Raw genomic sequence first — 15140 nt, forward strand, 5'->3', positions numbered from 1 at the left:
CGTCACTATAAAGGGCCTGCAAGATGGGCACCAGCTCCCCCTTAAAGACCCTGTAAAAGCCTGCCGTGAGGCCGTCGGAGCTGGGACACTTTCGCGGCCGGAGCCGGTCAATGGCTGCCCCGATCTCATCACAGGACAAGGGGGCGTCACACAGGGCGACGCTCTCGGGCGAGAGGCGCGCCTCAATCAGCCCCGTGAGGGGGGAGAGGGCGTCCAGATCGATGCGCTCGCTGGTGAACATAGCGGCCCAGTAGTCCCGCACGACGCGCAGGACACCGGGTGCGTCGGACACCAACTGGCCGTCCGGGCAGCGCACCGAACGGAGCAGCCTCGCAGCCCCCCGGGACTCCTCCAGCGCCCTGAAATAGCGAGGAGAGAGCTCACCAGGGGCGACGAAACGCACCCCGCTCCGCAACGCCGCCCCGGCGTGCCTCCGCTCAGAGAGGAGAGCCAGCTCGTCCTGCAGGGCCGAGACCCGCACGGGGTCCCCTGCATCCTGCTCGAGCGCCAGCAGTTCCAGCTGGAGATCACGCAGCAAGGCGCGCTCCTTCTGCCGAAAGCGTCCGGCTGCGGCCTTCCCGGCAGCCTGCAAAACGGCCGCCACCTCCCGCTTTAACAATTCCGCCTGAATGTCGAGGGAGAACAGGGGCGACCGCACCCCAGTCCACAATGCGAAGCTCACCTTAGCAGTAACGGTACCATCGCTTAAGAGGGAGGGGTTGAGGATCCACGTGCCCCGCCCGCGCTGCACCTCCCCAGAGTCAAGCGTGCAGAGGAAGTAGTCGTGATCGCTCACGAGACACTCCCGATAGCACACCGTACGGACACGGGCAGCGACAGCAGTGGACACCAGAGCGTAGTCCAGCCTGCTGCCGTGCATCACTCCCCGGACACGCTGCGTCCTGGAAAGGACACGACGGTCAGGGTTGCGATCCCTCCACAGGTCCGTGAGATGACAGGCACGCATCAAGCGGAGGAGAGCTGCTCGCCCCGCATCGGCCCGCACGACTGCCCCCCTCCGCACGTCCAGGCGAGAGAGGGAGATGTTGAAGTCCCCGACCACGAGAGGACAGGGCCACCGCGCCACACGGGCAGCCAGGGGGTCGAAGAAGGAGGCACACCGGGCCCCGTCATTGGGCGCGTGCACGACCACGACGGTGCAGGCGAAACCCCCCTCCAGACAGAGTCCGACAGCCAGACACTTGCCCTCCCCGTCCGAGTACAGCAGGGATGCCGACTGGACACGCGGGCGGCGACAGAGCAGCGCGACACCCCAACCGACGACACCTGGCCCGACGGAGGCGGTGGAGAAGAAGACATCGCCCGACCATGCGTCCCGCACTCTATCAATAAAAGGCCCATCCCACCCAGTCTCTTGCAAACACACAACGGACGAGTCACAACACGAAGTTAAAACTGCCTGGGCCTTAGCCCAGGAGCGCAGCCCCCGGGCATTGAGGGAGGTCAGAGTCAGTGTCATTGGGATAAAAGAGTCTCTGTTAGGCACCAGGCAGGGGACACATCACACAGACAAGACACCGGCACAGGAGGTAAAAGCCACACATACCCAGATAAAAGCGGGACGCTCCCAGCCGAACAGGCCCACCCAGACAACCACCCCACTAACCCACCCTGATGGTGGAGCGATGTCGCGGGAATCACACAGGTAAAAGGGACAAGCAACACAATAAGAACAATAAAAGAAACCATAAAAAGAACCATAAATACAATAAATAGGCGGGCCGTAAAAGAACACAATAAAACACAAGCAATCAATTAAAACGCACGGGACCTAGGGGACGGGGAGAAACGGGGACGACAGCGGCGTTAGCAGAGGGGGCAAAAGGCGACACGGACACGGTGATGGTACAATGAAAACAAAAAACCAAAAAACAAAACCGGGGCGGCAGAAAAGCAAAACACAAGAAAAGACAAGAACCACGGGAAACAGGAGTCAATGAAGGGGGTTGGCAAAGGAACATCAGTCCGTGTCGCCGCTGTCGTCATGACCCGGGCTCGCAGCACGCAGGGCCGCCAAGGCCACCACCGCCGACCGCCGCCGCTCCTCCTGGCGCCGCAGGGTGTTGGTGAGGCCCGGCAGGGGGGGCTGATGAGACGCCCCGGACCTAGACCCCATACAAAAACGGAGCTTGTGCCTGGCCTTGCCAAGCTTATTCACCGGGGCCTTTCCCGAGTCGGGCTGGGTCCGTTGGGTGACGAAGGGGTCCGGGTCCAGGGCATCCAGCTGACGCAGGGTATCAGTGCCGAAGGGGGGAATGCCGGACCAGGGCGACGCCAGGGGCTGGACAGATAGCGAGGGAGGGGTTGAGGATCCACGTGCCCCGCCCGCGCTGCACCTCCCCAGAGTCAAGCGTGCAGAGGAAGTAGTCGTGATCGCTTACGAGACACAATCCTGATAGCACACCGTACGGACACGGGCAGCGACAGCAGGGGACACCAGAGCGTAGTCCAGCCTGCTGCCGTGCATCACTCCCCGGACACGCTGCGTCCTGGAAAGGACACGACGGTCAGGGTTGCGATCCCTCCACAGGTCCGTGAGATGACAGGCACGCATCAAGCGGAGGAGAGCTGCTCGCCCCGCATCGGCCCGCACGACTGCCCCCCTCCGCACGTCCAGGCGAGAGAGGGAGATGTTGAAGTCCCCGACCACGAGAGGACAGGGCCACCGCGCCACACGGGCAGCCAGGGGGTCGAAGAAGGAGGCACACCGGGCCCCGTCATTGGGCGCGTGCACGACCACGACGGTGCAGGCGAAACCCCCCTCCAGACAGAGTCCGACAGCCAGACACTTGCCCTCCCCGTCCGAGTACAGCAGGGATGCCGACTGGACACGCGGGCGGCGACAGAGCAGCGCGACACCCCAACCGACGACACCTGGCCCGACGGAGGCGGTGGAGAAGAAGACATCGCCCGACCATGCGTCCCGCACTCTATCAATAAAAGGCCCATCCCACCCAGTCTCTTGCAAACACACAACGGACGAGTCACAACACGAAGTTAAAACTGCCTGGGCCTTAGCCCAGGAGCGCAGCCCCCGGGCATTGAGGGAGGTCAGAGTCAGTGTCATTGGGATAAAAGAGTCTCTGTTAGGCACCAGGCAGGGGACACATCACACAGACAAGACACCGGCACAGGAGGTAAAAGCCACACATACCCAGATAAAAGCGGGACGCTCCCAGCCGAACAGGCCCACCCAGACAACCACCCCACTAACCCACCCTGATGGTGGAGCGATGTCGCGGGAATCACACAGGTAAAAGGGACAAGCAACACAATAAGAACAATAAAAGAAACCATAAAAAGAACCATAAATACAATAAATAGGCGGGCCGTAAAAGAACACAATAAAACACAAGCAATCAATTAAAACGCACGGGACCTAGGGGACGGGGAGAAACGGGGACGACAGCGGCGTTAGCAGAGGGGGCAAAAGGCGACACGGACACGGCGATGGTACAATGAAAACAAAAAACCAAAAAACAAAACCGGGGCGGCAGAAAAGCAAAACACAAGAAAAGACAAGAACCACGGGAAACAGGAGTCAATGAAGGGGGTTGGCAAAGGAACATCAGTCCGTGTCGCCGCTGTCGTCATGACCCGGGCTCGCAGCACGCAGGGCCGCCAAGGCCACCACCGCCGACCGCCGCCGCTCCTCCTGGCGCCGCAGGGTGTTGGTGAGGCCCGGCAGGGGGGGCTGATGAGACGCCCCGGACCTAGACCCCATACAAAAACGGAGCTTGTGCCTGGCCTTGCCAAGCTTATTCACCGGGGCCTTTCCCGAGTCGGGCTGGGTCCGTTGGGTGACGAAGGGGTCCGGGTCCAGGGCATCCAGCTGACGCAGGGTATCAGTGCCGAAGGGGGGAATGCCGGACCAGGGCGACGCCAGGGGCTGGACAGATAGCGAGGGAGGGGTTGAGGATCCACGTGCCCCGCCCGCGCTGCACCTCCCCAGAGTCAAGCGTGCAGAGGAAGTAGTCGTGATCGCTTACGAGACACAATCCTGATAGCACACCGTACGGACACGGGCAGCGACAGCAGGGGACACCAGAGCGTAGTCCAGCCTGCTGCCGTGCATCACTCCCCGGACACGCTGCGTCCTGGAAAGGACACGACGGTCAGGGTTGCGATCCCTCCACAGGTCCGTGAGATGACAGGCACGCATCAAGCGGAGGAGAGCTGCTCGCCCCGCATCGGCCCGCACGACTGCCCCCCTCCGCACGTCCAGGCGAGAGAGGGAGATGTTGAAGTCCCCGACCACGAGAGGACAGGGCCACCGCGCCACACGGGCAGCCAGGCGGTCGAAGAAGGAGGCACACCGGGCCCCGTCATTGGGCGCGTGCACGACCACGACGGTGCAGGCGAAACCCCCCTCCAGACAGAGTCCGACAGCCAGACACTTGCCCTCCCCGTCCGAGTACAGCAGGGATGCCGACTGGACACGCGGGCGGCGACAGAGCAGCGCGACACCCCAACCGACGACACCTGGCCCGACGGAGGCGGTGGAGAAGAAGACATCGCCCGACCATGCGTCCCGCACTCTATCAATAAAAGGCCCATCCCACCCAGTCTCTTGCAAACACAACGGACGAGTCACAACACGAAGTTAAAACTGCCTGGGCCTTAGCCCAGGAGCGCAGCCCCCGGGCATTGAGGGAGGTCAGAGTCAGTGTCATTGGGATAAAAGAGTCTCTGTTAGGCACCAGGCAGGGGACACATCACACAGACAAGACACCGGCACAGGAGGTAAAAGCCACACATACCCAGATAAAAGCGGGACGCTCCCAGCCGAACAGGCCCACCCAGACAACCACCCCACTAACCCACCCTGATGGTGGAGCGATGTCGCGGGAATCACACAGGTAAAAGGGACAAGCAACACAATAAGAACAATAAAAGAAACCATAAAAAGAACCATAAATACAATAAATAGGCGGGCCGTAAAAGAACACAATAAAATACAAGCAATCAATTAAAACGCACGGGACCTAGGGGACGGGGAGAAACGGGGACGACAGCGGCGTTAGCAGAGGGGGCAAAAGGCGACACGGACACGGTGATGGTACAATGAAAACAAAAAACCAAAAAACAAAACCGGGGCGGCAGAAAAGCAAAACACAAGAAAAGACAAGAACCACGGGAAACAGGAGTCAATGAAGGGGGTTGGCAAAGGAACATCAGTCCGTGTCGCCGCTGTCGTCATGACCCGGGCTCGCAGCACGCAGGGCCGCCAAGGCCACCACCGCCGACCGCCGCCGCTCCTCCTGGCGCCGCAGGGTGTTGGTGAGGCCCGGCAGGGGGGGCTGATGAGACGCCCCGGACCTAGACCCCATACAAAAACGGAGCTTGTGCCTGGCCTTGCCAAGCTTATTCACCGGGGCCTTTCCCGAGTCGGGCTGGGTCCGTTGGGTGACGAAGGGGTCCGGGTCCAGGGCATCCAGCTGACGCAGGGTATCAGTGCCGAAGGGGGGAATGCCGGACCAGGGCGACGCCAGGGGCTGGACAGATGGAGGCAGGGGGGGGGGGAAGAGGGAGCGGGGGCTGGGGGAGGGGGGCCATCCACAGTCTCACCCCCGGCCATCCGGGACGCCGGGCGCACTTCACCCGCGGCCGGAGCTGCGGGAAGGGACGGGGTGAGAGACGAGGGCGGGGCGGGCGGGGGCTCCGAAAACAGGGACTGGGAGACAGGCAAGGGCACTGGCAGCTCCACGGGGACCGCAGCTCCATGTCCTCAACGCCCGACGCCCCAAGGAGGTCCTGTGCGGCCGGGGGGTCTCCGGCCCCCCCAAAGGGCACAGCGTCCACCCCCACGACGGGACCCCCACTCACCTCTCCCCCTGAGCCAGCCACAGGAGCAGCGAGGTGGTTGTTCGTCACAGGATCCAGGCAGTCAGCGGCAGCAGCCACAGGGGGTGTCGAAGGCATGGCGATGGCGACAGCAGTACTGGGGACCTGGGGCGGAAGGAGAGACACCCCCTCGTCCCCCCCAGCGTGAGAGCCCGGGTCAACCCCGTCCCCGGCAGCGGAGGCCGGCCCGTCCCGACCAGGGGCGCCAGGGCAGGTGCACAGGGCGGCGGCCTTGCGGCAGCCGGCACAGCGGGCGGCAACACGGCACATGTACTGGGGGCACTGGGCCACCACGTGCCCCGGCTGGAGGCACATCCGACAGAGACGGACCTGATTGTCATGGGCGACCCTTATGTAGCGGGGCCCCTCGGCCGTGTCAAATCGGGCACTGTAGGGCAAGGACACCACGCCGGCCGGGAAACGCACCCTGACGCAGCGGGTGCCGTCAGTGACCCGAGTGCCGGGCAGGAGCCGACGGCGCACCGGGAGGATGGGCTCCACACCCCATGCCGCAAGGCGATCGAGGATGACCTGATCGGGCACATACGCAGGCAGGTGCAGAAAGGAGACCACGCGCTCCGCCTGACAGAGGCGTCTGACCGGGCAGAGCTTGCCCTGTACGGTGAGGCCACCCTCAATGAGCTCGATGTATTCGGGGGCGGTGAAGGTAACCTCCACTGCCACGTTAGGGGCCGGGCACACGGCCAGCAGGGCGTCCTTCGGCACCAACAACAATATCGCCTTCGCCACCTCCAGCAAAGGCACGCTGTCAAACGCACTCAAGTCTACGGAGGCAGTGGCCTCCTTAGTATAAGGCCCCTTTGGGGCAGGGCCCTCGTCCCAGGCGCCTCGTGGCGCCGCACCCTGGCGCAGGACACCCGCACGCACCCCCGTGCCCACGCGCACACCTGCACCCGACCGGCCTGAGCCACCCTCCCAGCATAGCTGTCAGGCGGAGAGATGGCACCGCCGACCCCCGCACCAGCACCATCACCGGCCCCGCCGCTCACCTTAGCGGGCGCCGCTCCCGACCCGGAAGCCGTCGCCGCCGCCGCCGCCCTCTTACGAGAAACAACCTTCACCCACTCACCGGGCCCCTGGTCACCCAGACCAGGCGGCTCCACCGCCATATCTACCTCCATTTCCACCCTACTAAAATCATCCAGGGAATAATCCCTACCAGTATCCAGCGCCCGTGCAGCCGCGGCTGCACGCGACACGTCATCACCATCATCATCACGGAACGCCCGTGCAGCCGCGGCTGCACGCGACGTGGATGGCTGCGGCTGAGCAGCCATGATCAAACGAGTAAGGGGAGGAGGGGGGGCAACCAACAAGGGAGCCCGGAGGACAAAACAAACAAGCAAAAAGAAAAGCCGGTAAATAATAAACGCACAAAACACGGAAGTGGAAAACAAAACACAAGACCGGCGAAAAAAAATCGAATGACAAGCCTCTCTCCCTAGCACAATAAAACGGCCAGGGAGAGGGGAAACGAACTGGGGCAGAAAGGAAAAGAAACAGTGATCCAAAAATAAGATAAACCAGAGCAAACTACAACGGATGAAAAACGCGCACAGAAACGGAGGGCGAAAACAAAACACAAATCAGGGGCGAAATAAAGGGTGACAAGCCTCCCCCCCCGGCCCAAAATGAGGCCAGGGAGAGGGAAAACAGAACCAGACTAAACAGAAAGGGAATAAACGCTGAAATAAAGGAGAAAAAGCCTAATTGGCAAACCAGGAAGTAAACGCGCAGCGCGCAAAGAAAGCCAAACGAACAGAAAGAAAAGCAAAAAAAGACACAGAAAACAAGTGACAAGCCTCCCCCTCCGGCGCAACAAAGCGGCCAGGGAGAGGGGAGGCTAACCAAGGCAAAACGAAACCAAAACAGTTATTAAATAAAACGGAAAAAGAAACGTAAAACCAAGTGAACTGCAAAGGCAAAAAAAAAGCACCACCACACACACACTGAGCCGCGCAGGATCAGGCACGATCATGCGCAGTCGGAACGGTATGGCCGTATGCGAGGGAAGCGGCCAGAATCAGCACTTTTGTTTTCAGTTGAGGGTTAACTGAGAGTCGCACCGAGAGAAGAGCAGACGTCGATGCGTCATTGATGTCAAGATATCTTTGAGAAAGTCGTTCTTAAAATGACGAAGAAAGCGGTGAGTTGTATACGATTGCTACGAGTACTTTCTGCAAAAGTGGGCTGGGACTGCCGTCGTTGTACAAATAAAGGTAATTTGTGAAATGAAAGGGGAGTGACATCGTTCAATTCTTGGCAAGACGCAGGGCCCTCTGGAAAAAGTGAAAGTAAGAAAAAGTTTACGGCACTTGGTAATCCCAGGCAGTCTCCCAACCAAGTACTAACCAAGCCCGGCCCCGCTTAGCTTCCGAGATCAGACGAGATCGGGCGCAGTCGAAACAGTATGGCCGTAAGCGAGGGAAGCCGCCAGAATCAGCCCTTTTGTTTTCAGTTGAGGGTTTATTGAGAGTCGCACCGAGAAAAGAGCAGACATCGATGCGGCATTGATGTCAAGATGTCTTTGAGAAAGTCTTTATTAAAATGAGGAAGAAAGCGGTGAGTTGTATGCGATTGCTACGAGTACTTTCTGCAAAAGTGGGCGGGGACTGCCGTCGTTGTACAAATAAAGATACTTTGTGAAATGATAGGGGAGTGACAGCTTTACATTCGTGGCAAGACGCTGGGCCCTCGGGATAAAGTGAAAGTAAGAAAAAGCTTACTGCACTTGGTAATCCCAAGCAGTCTCCCAACCAAGTACTAACCAAGCTCGGTCCTGCTTAGCTTCCGAGATCAGATGAGATCGGGCGCAGTCGGAACGGTATGGCCATAAGCGAGGGAAGCGGCCAGAATCAGCACTTTTGTTTTCAGTTGAGGGTTAATTGAGAGTCGCACCGAGAGAAGAGCAGACGTCGATGCGGCATTGATGTCAAGATGTCTTTGAGAAAGTCGTTCTTAAAATGAGGAAGAAAGCGGTGAGTTGTATACGATTGCCACGAGTACTTTCTGCAAAATTGGGCGGGGACTGCCGTCTTTGTTCAAATAAAGGTAATTTGTGAAATGAAAGGGGAGTGACATCTTTACATTCGTGGCAAGACGCAAGGCCCCCGGGATAAAGTGAAAGTAAGAAAAAGCTTACGGCACTTGGTAATCCCAGGCAGGCTCCCAACCAAGTACTAACCAAGCCCGGCTCCGCTTACCTTCGAGATCAGAGGAGATCGGGCGCAGTTGGAACGGTATGGCTGTAATCGAGGGAAGTGGCCAGAAACAGCCCTTTTGTTTTCAGTTGAGAGTCTATTGAGAGTCGCACCGAGAGAAGAGCAGACGTCGATGCGGCATTGATGTCAAGATGTCTTTGAGAAAGTCGTTCTTAAAATGAGGAAGAAAGCGGTGAGTTGTATACGATTGCTACGAGTACTTTCTGCCAAAGTGGGCTGGGACTGCCGTCGTTGTACAAATAAAGGTAATTTGTGAAATGAAAGGGGAGTGACATCGTTCAATTCGTGGCAAGACGCAGGGCCCTCTGGAAAAAGTGAAAGTAAGAAAAAGTTTACGGCACTTAGCAATCCCAGGCAGTCTCCCAACCAAGTACTAACCAAGCCCGGCCCCGCTTAGCTTCCGAGATCAGACGAGATCGGGCGCAGTCGAAACAGTATGGCCGTAAGCGAGGGAAGCGGCCAGAATCAGCCCTTTTGTTTTCAGTTGAGGGTTTATTGAGAGTCGCACCGAGAAAAGAGCAGACATCGATGCGGCATTGATGTCAAGATGTCTTTGAGAAAGTCGTTATTAAAATGAGGAAGAAAGCGGTGAGTTGTATGCGATTGCTACGAGTACTTTCTGCAAAAGTGGGCGGGGACTGCCGTCGTTGTACAAATAAAGATACTTTGTGAAATGATAGGGGAGTGACAGCTTTACATTCGTGGCAAGACGCAGGGCCCTCTGGATAAGGTGAAACTAAGAAAAAGCTTACTGCACTTGGTATTCCCAGGCAGTCTCCCAACCAAGTACTAACCAAGCCCGGCCCCGCTTAGCTTCCGAGATCAGACGAGATCGGGCGCAGTCGGAACGGTATGGCCGTAAGCGAGGGATGCGGCCAGAATCAGCACTTTTGTTTTCAGTTGAGGGTTTATTGAGAGTCGCACCGAGAGAAGAGCAGACGTCGATGCCGCATTGATGTCAAGATGTCTTTGAGAAAGTCGTTATTAAAATGAGGAAGAAAGCGGTGAGTTGTATACGATTGCCACGAGTACTTTCTGCAAAATTGGGTGGGGACTGCCGTCTTTGTTCAAATAAAGGTAATTTGTGAAATGAAAGGGGAGTGACATCTTTACATTCGTGGCAAGACGCAAGGCCCCCGGGATAAAGTGAAAGTAAGAAAAAGCTTACGGCACTTGGTAATCCCAGGCAGGCTCCCAACCAGGTACTAACCAAGCCCGGCTCCGCTTACCTTCGAGATCAGAGGAGATCGGGCGCAGTCGGAACGGTATGGCTGTAATCAAGGGAAGTGGCCAGAAACAGCCCTTTTGTTTTCAGTTGAGAGTTTATTGAGAGTCGCACCGAGAGAAGAGCAGACGTCGATGCGGCATTGATGTCAAGATGTCTTTGAGAAAGTCGTTATTAAAATGAGGAAGAAAGCGGTGAGTTGTATGCGATTGCTACGAGTACTTTCTGCAAAAGTGGGCGGGGACTGCCGTCGTTGTACAAATAAAGATACTTTGTGAAATGAAAAGGGAGAGACATCTTTACATTCGTGGCAAGACGCTGGGCCCTCTGGATAAGGTGAAAGTAAGAAAAAGCTTACGGCACTTGGTAATCCCAGGCAGTCTCCCAACCTAGTACTAACCAAGCCCGGCCCCGCTTAGCTTCCGAGATCAGGCGCAGTCGGAACGGTATGGCCGTAAGCGAGGGAAGCTGCCAGAATCAGCCCCTTTGTTTTCAGTTGAGGGTTTATTGAGAGTCGCACTGAGAGAAGAGCAGACGTCGATTCGCCATTGATGTCAAGATGTCTTTGAGAAAGTCGTTATTAAAATGAGGAAGAAAGCGGTGAGTTGTATACGATTGCTACGAGTACTTTCTGCAAAAGTGGGCGGGGACTGCCGTCATTGTACAAATAAAGGTAATTTGTGAAATGAAAGGGGAGTGACATCTTTACATTCGTGGCAAGACGCAGGGCCCTCTGGATAAGGTGAAAGTAAGAAAAAGCTTACGGCACTTGGTAATCCCAGGCAGTCTCCCAACCAAGTACTAACCAAGCCCGGCCCCGCTTAGCTTCCGAGATCAGACGAGATCGGGCGCAGTCGGAACGGTATGGCCGTAAGCGAGGGAAGCGTCCAGAATCAGCCCTTTTGTTTTCAGTTGAGGGTTTATTGAGAGTCGCATCGAGAGAAGAGCAGACGTCAATGCGGCATTGATGTCAAGATGTCTTTGAGAAAGTCGTTATTAAAATGAGGAAGAAAGCAGTGAGTTGTATACGATTGCTACGAGTACTTTCTGCAAAAGTGGGCGGGGACTGCCGTCGTTGTACAAATAAAGGTAATTTGTGAAATGAAAGGGGAGTGACATCTTTACATTCGTGGCAAGACGCTGGGCCCTCTGGATAAGGTGAAAGTAAGAAAAAGCTTACGGCACTTGGTAATCCCAGGCAGTCTCCCAACCAAGTACTAACCAAGCCCGGCCCCGCTTAGCTTCCGAGATCAGACGAGATCGGGCGCAGTCGGAACGGTATGGCCGTAAGCGAGGGAAGTGGCCAGAATCAGCCCTTTTGTTTTCAGTTGAGGGTTTATTGAGAGTTGCACCGAGAGAAGAGCAGACGTCGATGCGGCATTGATGTCAAGATGTCTTTGAGAAAGTCGTTCTTAAAATGAGGAAGAAAGCGGTGAGTTGTATACGATTGCTACGAGTACTTTCTGCAAAAGTGGGCTGGGACTGCCGTCGTTGTACAAATAAAGGTAATTTGTGAAATGAAAGGGGAGTGACATCGTTCAATTCGTGGCAAGACGCAGGGCCCTCTGGAAAAAGTGAAAGTAAGAAAAAGTTTACGGCACTTAGCAATCCCAGGCAGTCTCCCAACCAAGTACTAACCAAGCCCGGCCCCGCTTAGCTTCCGAGATCCGACGAGATCGGGCGCAGTCGAAACAGTATGGGCGTAAGCGAGGGAAGCGGCCAGAATCAGCACTTTTGTTTTCAGTTGAGGGTTTGAGAAACAATCAGCCCTTTTGTTTTCAGTTGAGGGTTTATTGAGAGTCGCACCGAGAGAAGAGCAGACGTCGATGCGGCATTGATGTCAAGATGTCTTTGAGAAAGTCGTTATTAAAATGAGGAAGAAAGCGGTGAGTTGTATGCGATTGCTACGAGTACTTTCTGCAAAAGTAGGCGGGGACTGCCGTCGTTGTACAAATAAAGATACTTTGTGAAATGATAGGGGAGTGACAGCTTTACATTCGTGGCAAGACGCTGGGCCCTCGGGATAAAGTGAAAGTAAGAAAAAGCTTACGGCACTTGGTAATCCCAAGCAGTCTCCCAACCAAGTACTAACCAAGCCCGGCCCCGCTTAGCTTCCGAGATCAGACGAGATCGGGCGCAGTCGAAACAGTATGGCCGTAAGCGAGGGAAGCGGCCAGAATCAGCCCTTTTGTTTTCAGTTGAGGGTTTATTGAGAGTCGCACCGAGAAAAGAGCAGACATCGATGCGGCATTGAAGTCAAGATGTCTTTGAGAAAGTCGTTATTAAAATGAGGAAGAAAGCGGTGAGTTGTATGCGATTGCTACGAGTACTTTCTGCAAAAGTGGGCGGGGACTGCCGTCGTTGTACAAATAAAGATACTTTGTGAAATGATAGGGGAGTGACAGCTTTTCATTCGTGGCAAGACGCTGGGCCCTCGGGATAAAGTGAAAGTAAGAAAAAGCTTACGGCACTTGGTAATCCCAAGCAGTCTCCCAACCAAGTACTAAACAAGCCCGCTCCCGCTTAGCTTCCGAGATCAGACGAGATCGGGCGCAGTCGGAACGGTATGGCCGTAAGCGAGGGAAGCGGCCAGAATCAGCACTTTTGTTTTCAGTTGAGGGTTTATTGAGAGTCGCACCGAGAGAAGAGCAGACGTCAATGCGGCATTGATGTCAAGATGTCTTTGAGAAAGTCGTTCTTAAAATGAGGAAGAAAGCGGTGAGTTGTATACGATTGCTACGAGTACTTTCTGCAAAAGTGGGCTGGGACTGCCGTCGTTGTACAAATAAAGGTAATTTGTGAAATGATAGGGGAGTGACAGCTTTACATTCGTGGCAAGACGCAGGGCCCTCTGGATAAGGTGAAACTAAGAAAAAGCTTACGGCACTTGGTATTCCCAGGCAGTCTCCCAACCAAGTACTAACCAAGCCCGGCCCCGCTTAGCTTCCGAGATCAGACGAGATCGGGCGCAGTCGGAACGGTATGGCCGTAAGCGAGGGAAGCTGCCAGAATCAGCCCTTTTGTTTTCAGTTGAGGGTTTATTGAGAGTCGCACCGAGAGAAGAGCAGACGTCGATGCGGCATTGATGTCAAGATGTCTTTGAGAAAGTCGTTCTTAAAATGAGGAAGAAAGCGGTGAGTTGTATACGATTGCTACGAGTACTTTCTGCAAAAGTGGGCTGGGACTGCCGTCGTTGTACAAATAAAGGTAATTTGTGAAATGAAAGGGGAGTGACATCGTTCAATTCGTGGCAAGACGCAGGGCCCTCTGGAAAAAGTGAAAGTAAGAAAAAGTTTACGGCACTTAGCAATCCCAGGCAGTCTCCCAACCAAGTACTAACCAAGCCCGGCCCCGCTTAGCTTCCGAGATCAGACGAGATCGGGCGCAGTCGAAACAGTATGGGCGTAAGCGAGGGAAGCGGCCAGAATCAGCCCTTTTGTTTTCAGTTGAGGGTTTATTGAGAGTCGCACCGAGAAAAGAGCAGACATCGATGCGGCATTGATGTCAAGATGTCTTTGAGAAAGTCGTTATTAAAATGAGGAAGAAAGCGGTGAGTTGTATGCGATTGCTACGAGTACTTTCTGCAAAAGTGGGCGGGGACTGCCGTCGTTGTACAAATAAAGATACTTTGTGAAATGATAGGGGAGTGACAGCTTTAAATTCGTGGCAAGACGCTGGGCCCTCGGGATAAAGTGAAAGTAAGAAAAAGCTTACGGCACTTGGTAATCCCAAGCAGTCTCCCAACCAAGTACTAACCAAGCCCGGTCCCGCTTAGCTTCCGAGATCAGACGAGATCGGGCGCAGTCGGAACAGTATGGCCATAAGCGAGGGAAGCGGCCAGAATCAGCACTTTTGTTTTCAGTTGAGGGTTTATTGAGAGTCGCACCGAGAGAAGAGCAGACGTCGATGCGGCATTGATGTCAAGATGTCTTTGAGAAAGTCGTTATTAAAATGAGGAAGAAAGCGGTGAGTTGTATGCGATTGCTACGAGTACTTTCTGCAAAAGTGGGCGGGGACTGCCGTCGTTGTACAAATAAAGATACTTTGTGAAATGATAGGGGAGTGACAGCTTTACATTCGTGGCAAGACGCAGGGCCCTCTGGATAAGGTGAAACTAAGAAAAAGCTTACGGCACTTGGTATTCCCAGGCAGTCTCCCAACCAAGTACTAACCAAGCCCGGCCCCACTTAGCTTCTGAGATCAGACGAGATCGGGCACAGTCGGAACGGTATGGCCGTAAGCGAGAGAAGCGGCCAGAATCAGCCCTTTTGTTTTCAGTTGAGGGTTTATTGAGAGTCGCACCGAGAGAAGAGCAGACGTCGATGCGGCATTGATGTCAAGATGTCTTTGAGAAAGTCGTTATTAAAATGAGGAAGAAAGCGGTGAGTTGTATGCGATTGCTACGAGTACTTTCTGCAAAAGTGGGCGGGGACTGCCGTCGTTGTACAAATAAAGATACTTTGTGAAATGATAGGGGAGTGACAGCTTTACATTCGTGGCAAGACGCAGGGCCCTCTGGATAAGGTGAAACTAAGAAAAAGCTTACGGCACTTGGTATTCCCAGGCAGTCTCCCAACCAAGTACTAACCAGGCCCGGCCCCGCTTAGCTTCCGAGATCAGACGAGATCGGGCGCAGTCGGAACGGTATGGCCGTAAGCGAGGGAAGCGGCCAGAATCAGCCCTTTTGTTTTCAGTTGAGGGTTTATTGAGAGTCGCACCGAGAGAAGAGCAGACGTCGATGCGGCATTGATGTCAAGATGTCTTTGAGAAAGTCGTTCTTAAAATGAGGAAGAAAGCGGTGAGTTGTA

At 55.4% G+C, this 15140-nt stretch overlaps 7 non-coding genes and 9 pseudogenes across 7 annotated transcripts; all 16 read right to left on the reverse strand.

Moving 5' to 3' along the window:
- Positions 1-8189: 8189 nt before the first annotated feature.
- LOC140590182 (5S ribosomal RNA) lies at positions 8190-8308 on the reverse strand (annotated as a pseudogene).
- Positions 8309-8605: 297 nt separating this feature from the next.
- On the reverse strand, positions 8606-8724 carry LOC140590317 (5S ribosomal RNA; annotated as a pseudogene).
- Positions 8725-9436: 712 nt separating this feature from the next.
- LOC140590304 (5S ribosomal RNA) lies at positions 9437-9555 on the reverse strand (annotated as a pseudogene).
- Positions 9556-9852: 297 nt separating this feature from the next.
- LOC140589717 (5S ribosomal RNA) lies at positions 9853-9971 on the reverse strand. The gene has a single exon (XR_011990896.1). It is a non-coding gene; the product is annotated as a 5S ribosomal RNA (ribosomal RNA).
- A 297-nt stretch (positions 9972-10268) lies between these two features.
- Positions 10269-10386, reverse strand: LOC140590428 (5S ribosomal RNA; annotated as a pseudogene).
- A 297-nt stretch (positions 10387-10683) lies between these two features.
- Positions 10684-10792, reverse strand: LOC140590375 (5S ribosomal RNA; annotated as a pseudogene).
- A 297-nt stretch (positions 10793-11089) lies between these two features.
- On the reverse strand, positions 11090-11208 carry LOC140589763 (5S ribosomal RNA). The gene has a single exon (XR_011990942.1). It is a non-coding gene; the product is annotated as a 5S ribosomal RNA (ribosomal RNA).
- A 297-nt stretch (positions 11209-11505) lies between these two features.
- On the reverse strand, positions 11506-11624 carry LOC140589764 (5S ribosomal RNA). Its single transcript, XR_011990943.1, has one exon. It is a non-coding gene; the product is annotated as a 5S ribosomal RNA (ribosomal RNA).
- Positions 11625-11921: 297 nt separating this feature from the next.
- Positions 11922-12040, reverse strand: LOC140590386 (5S ribosomal RNA; annotated as a pseudogene).
- A 335-nt stretch (positions 12041-12375) lies between these two features.
- LOC140590117 (5S ribosomal RNA) lies at positions 12376-12494 on the reverse strand (annotated as a pseudogene).
- Positions 12495-12791: 297 nt separating this feature from the next.
- On the reverse strand, positions 12792-12910 carry LOC140590017 (5S ribosomal RNA). The gene has a single exon (XR_011991196.1). It is a non-coding gene; the product is annotated as a 5S ribosomal RNA (ribosomal RNA).
- A 297-nt stretch (positions 12911-13207) lies between these two features.
- LOC140590712 (5S ribosomal RNA) lies at positions 13208-13326 on the reverse strand. Its single transcript, XR_011991549.1, has one exon. It is a non-coding gene; the product is annotated as a 5S ribosomal RNA (ribosomal RNA).
- Positions 13327-13623: 297 nt separating this feature from the next.
- Positions 13624-13742, reverse strand: LOC140590366 (5S ribosomal RNA; annotated as a pseudogene).
- A 297-nt stretch (positions 13743-14039) lies between these two features.
- LOC140590028 (5S ribosomal RNA) lies at positions 14040-14158 on the reverse strand. The gene has a single exon (XR_011991207.1). It is a non-coding gene; the product is annotated as a 5S ribosomal RNA (ribosomal RNA).
- Positions 14159-14455: 297 nt separating this feature from the next.
- Positions 14456-14574, reverse strand: LOC140590061 (5S ribosomal RNA; annotated as a pseudogene).
- A 297-nt stretch (positions 14575-14871) lies between these two features.
- On the reverse strand, positions 14872-14990 carry LOC140589573 (5S ribosomal RNA). The gene has a single exon (XR_011990752.1). It is a non-coding gene; the product is annotated as a 5S ribosomal RNA (ribosomal RNA).
- Between the last annotated feature and the right edge of the window lie 150 nt (positions 14991-15140).

This window comes from Paramormyrops kingsleyae, chromosome 4, assembly GCF_048594095.1.
Source record: "Paramormyrops kingsleyae isolate MSU_618 chromosome 4, PKINGS_0.4, whole genome shotgun sequence".
NCBI classification, from domain to species: domain Eukaryota; kingdom Metazoa; phylum Chordata; class Actinopteri; order Osteoglossiformes; family Mormyridae; genus Paramormyrops; species Paramormyrops kingsleyae.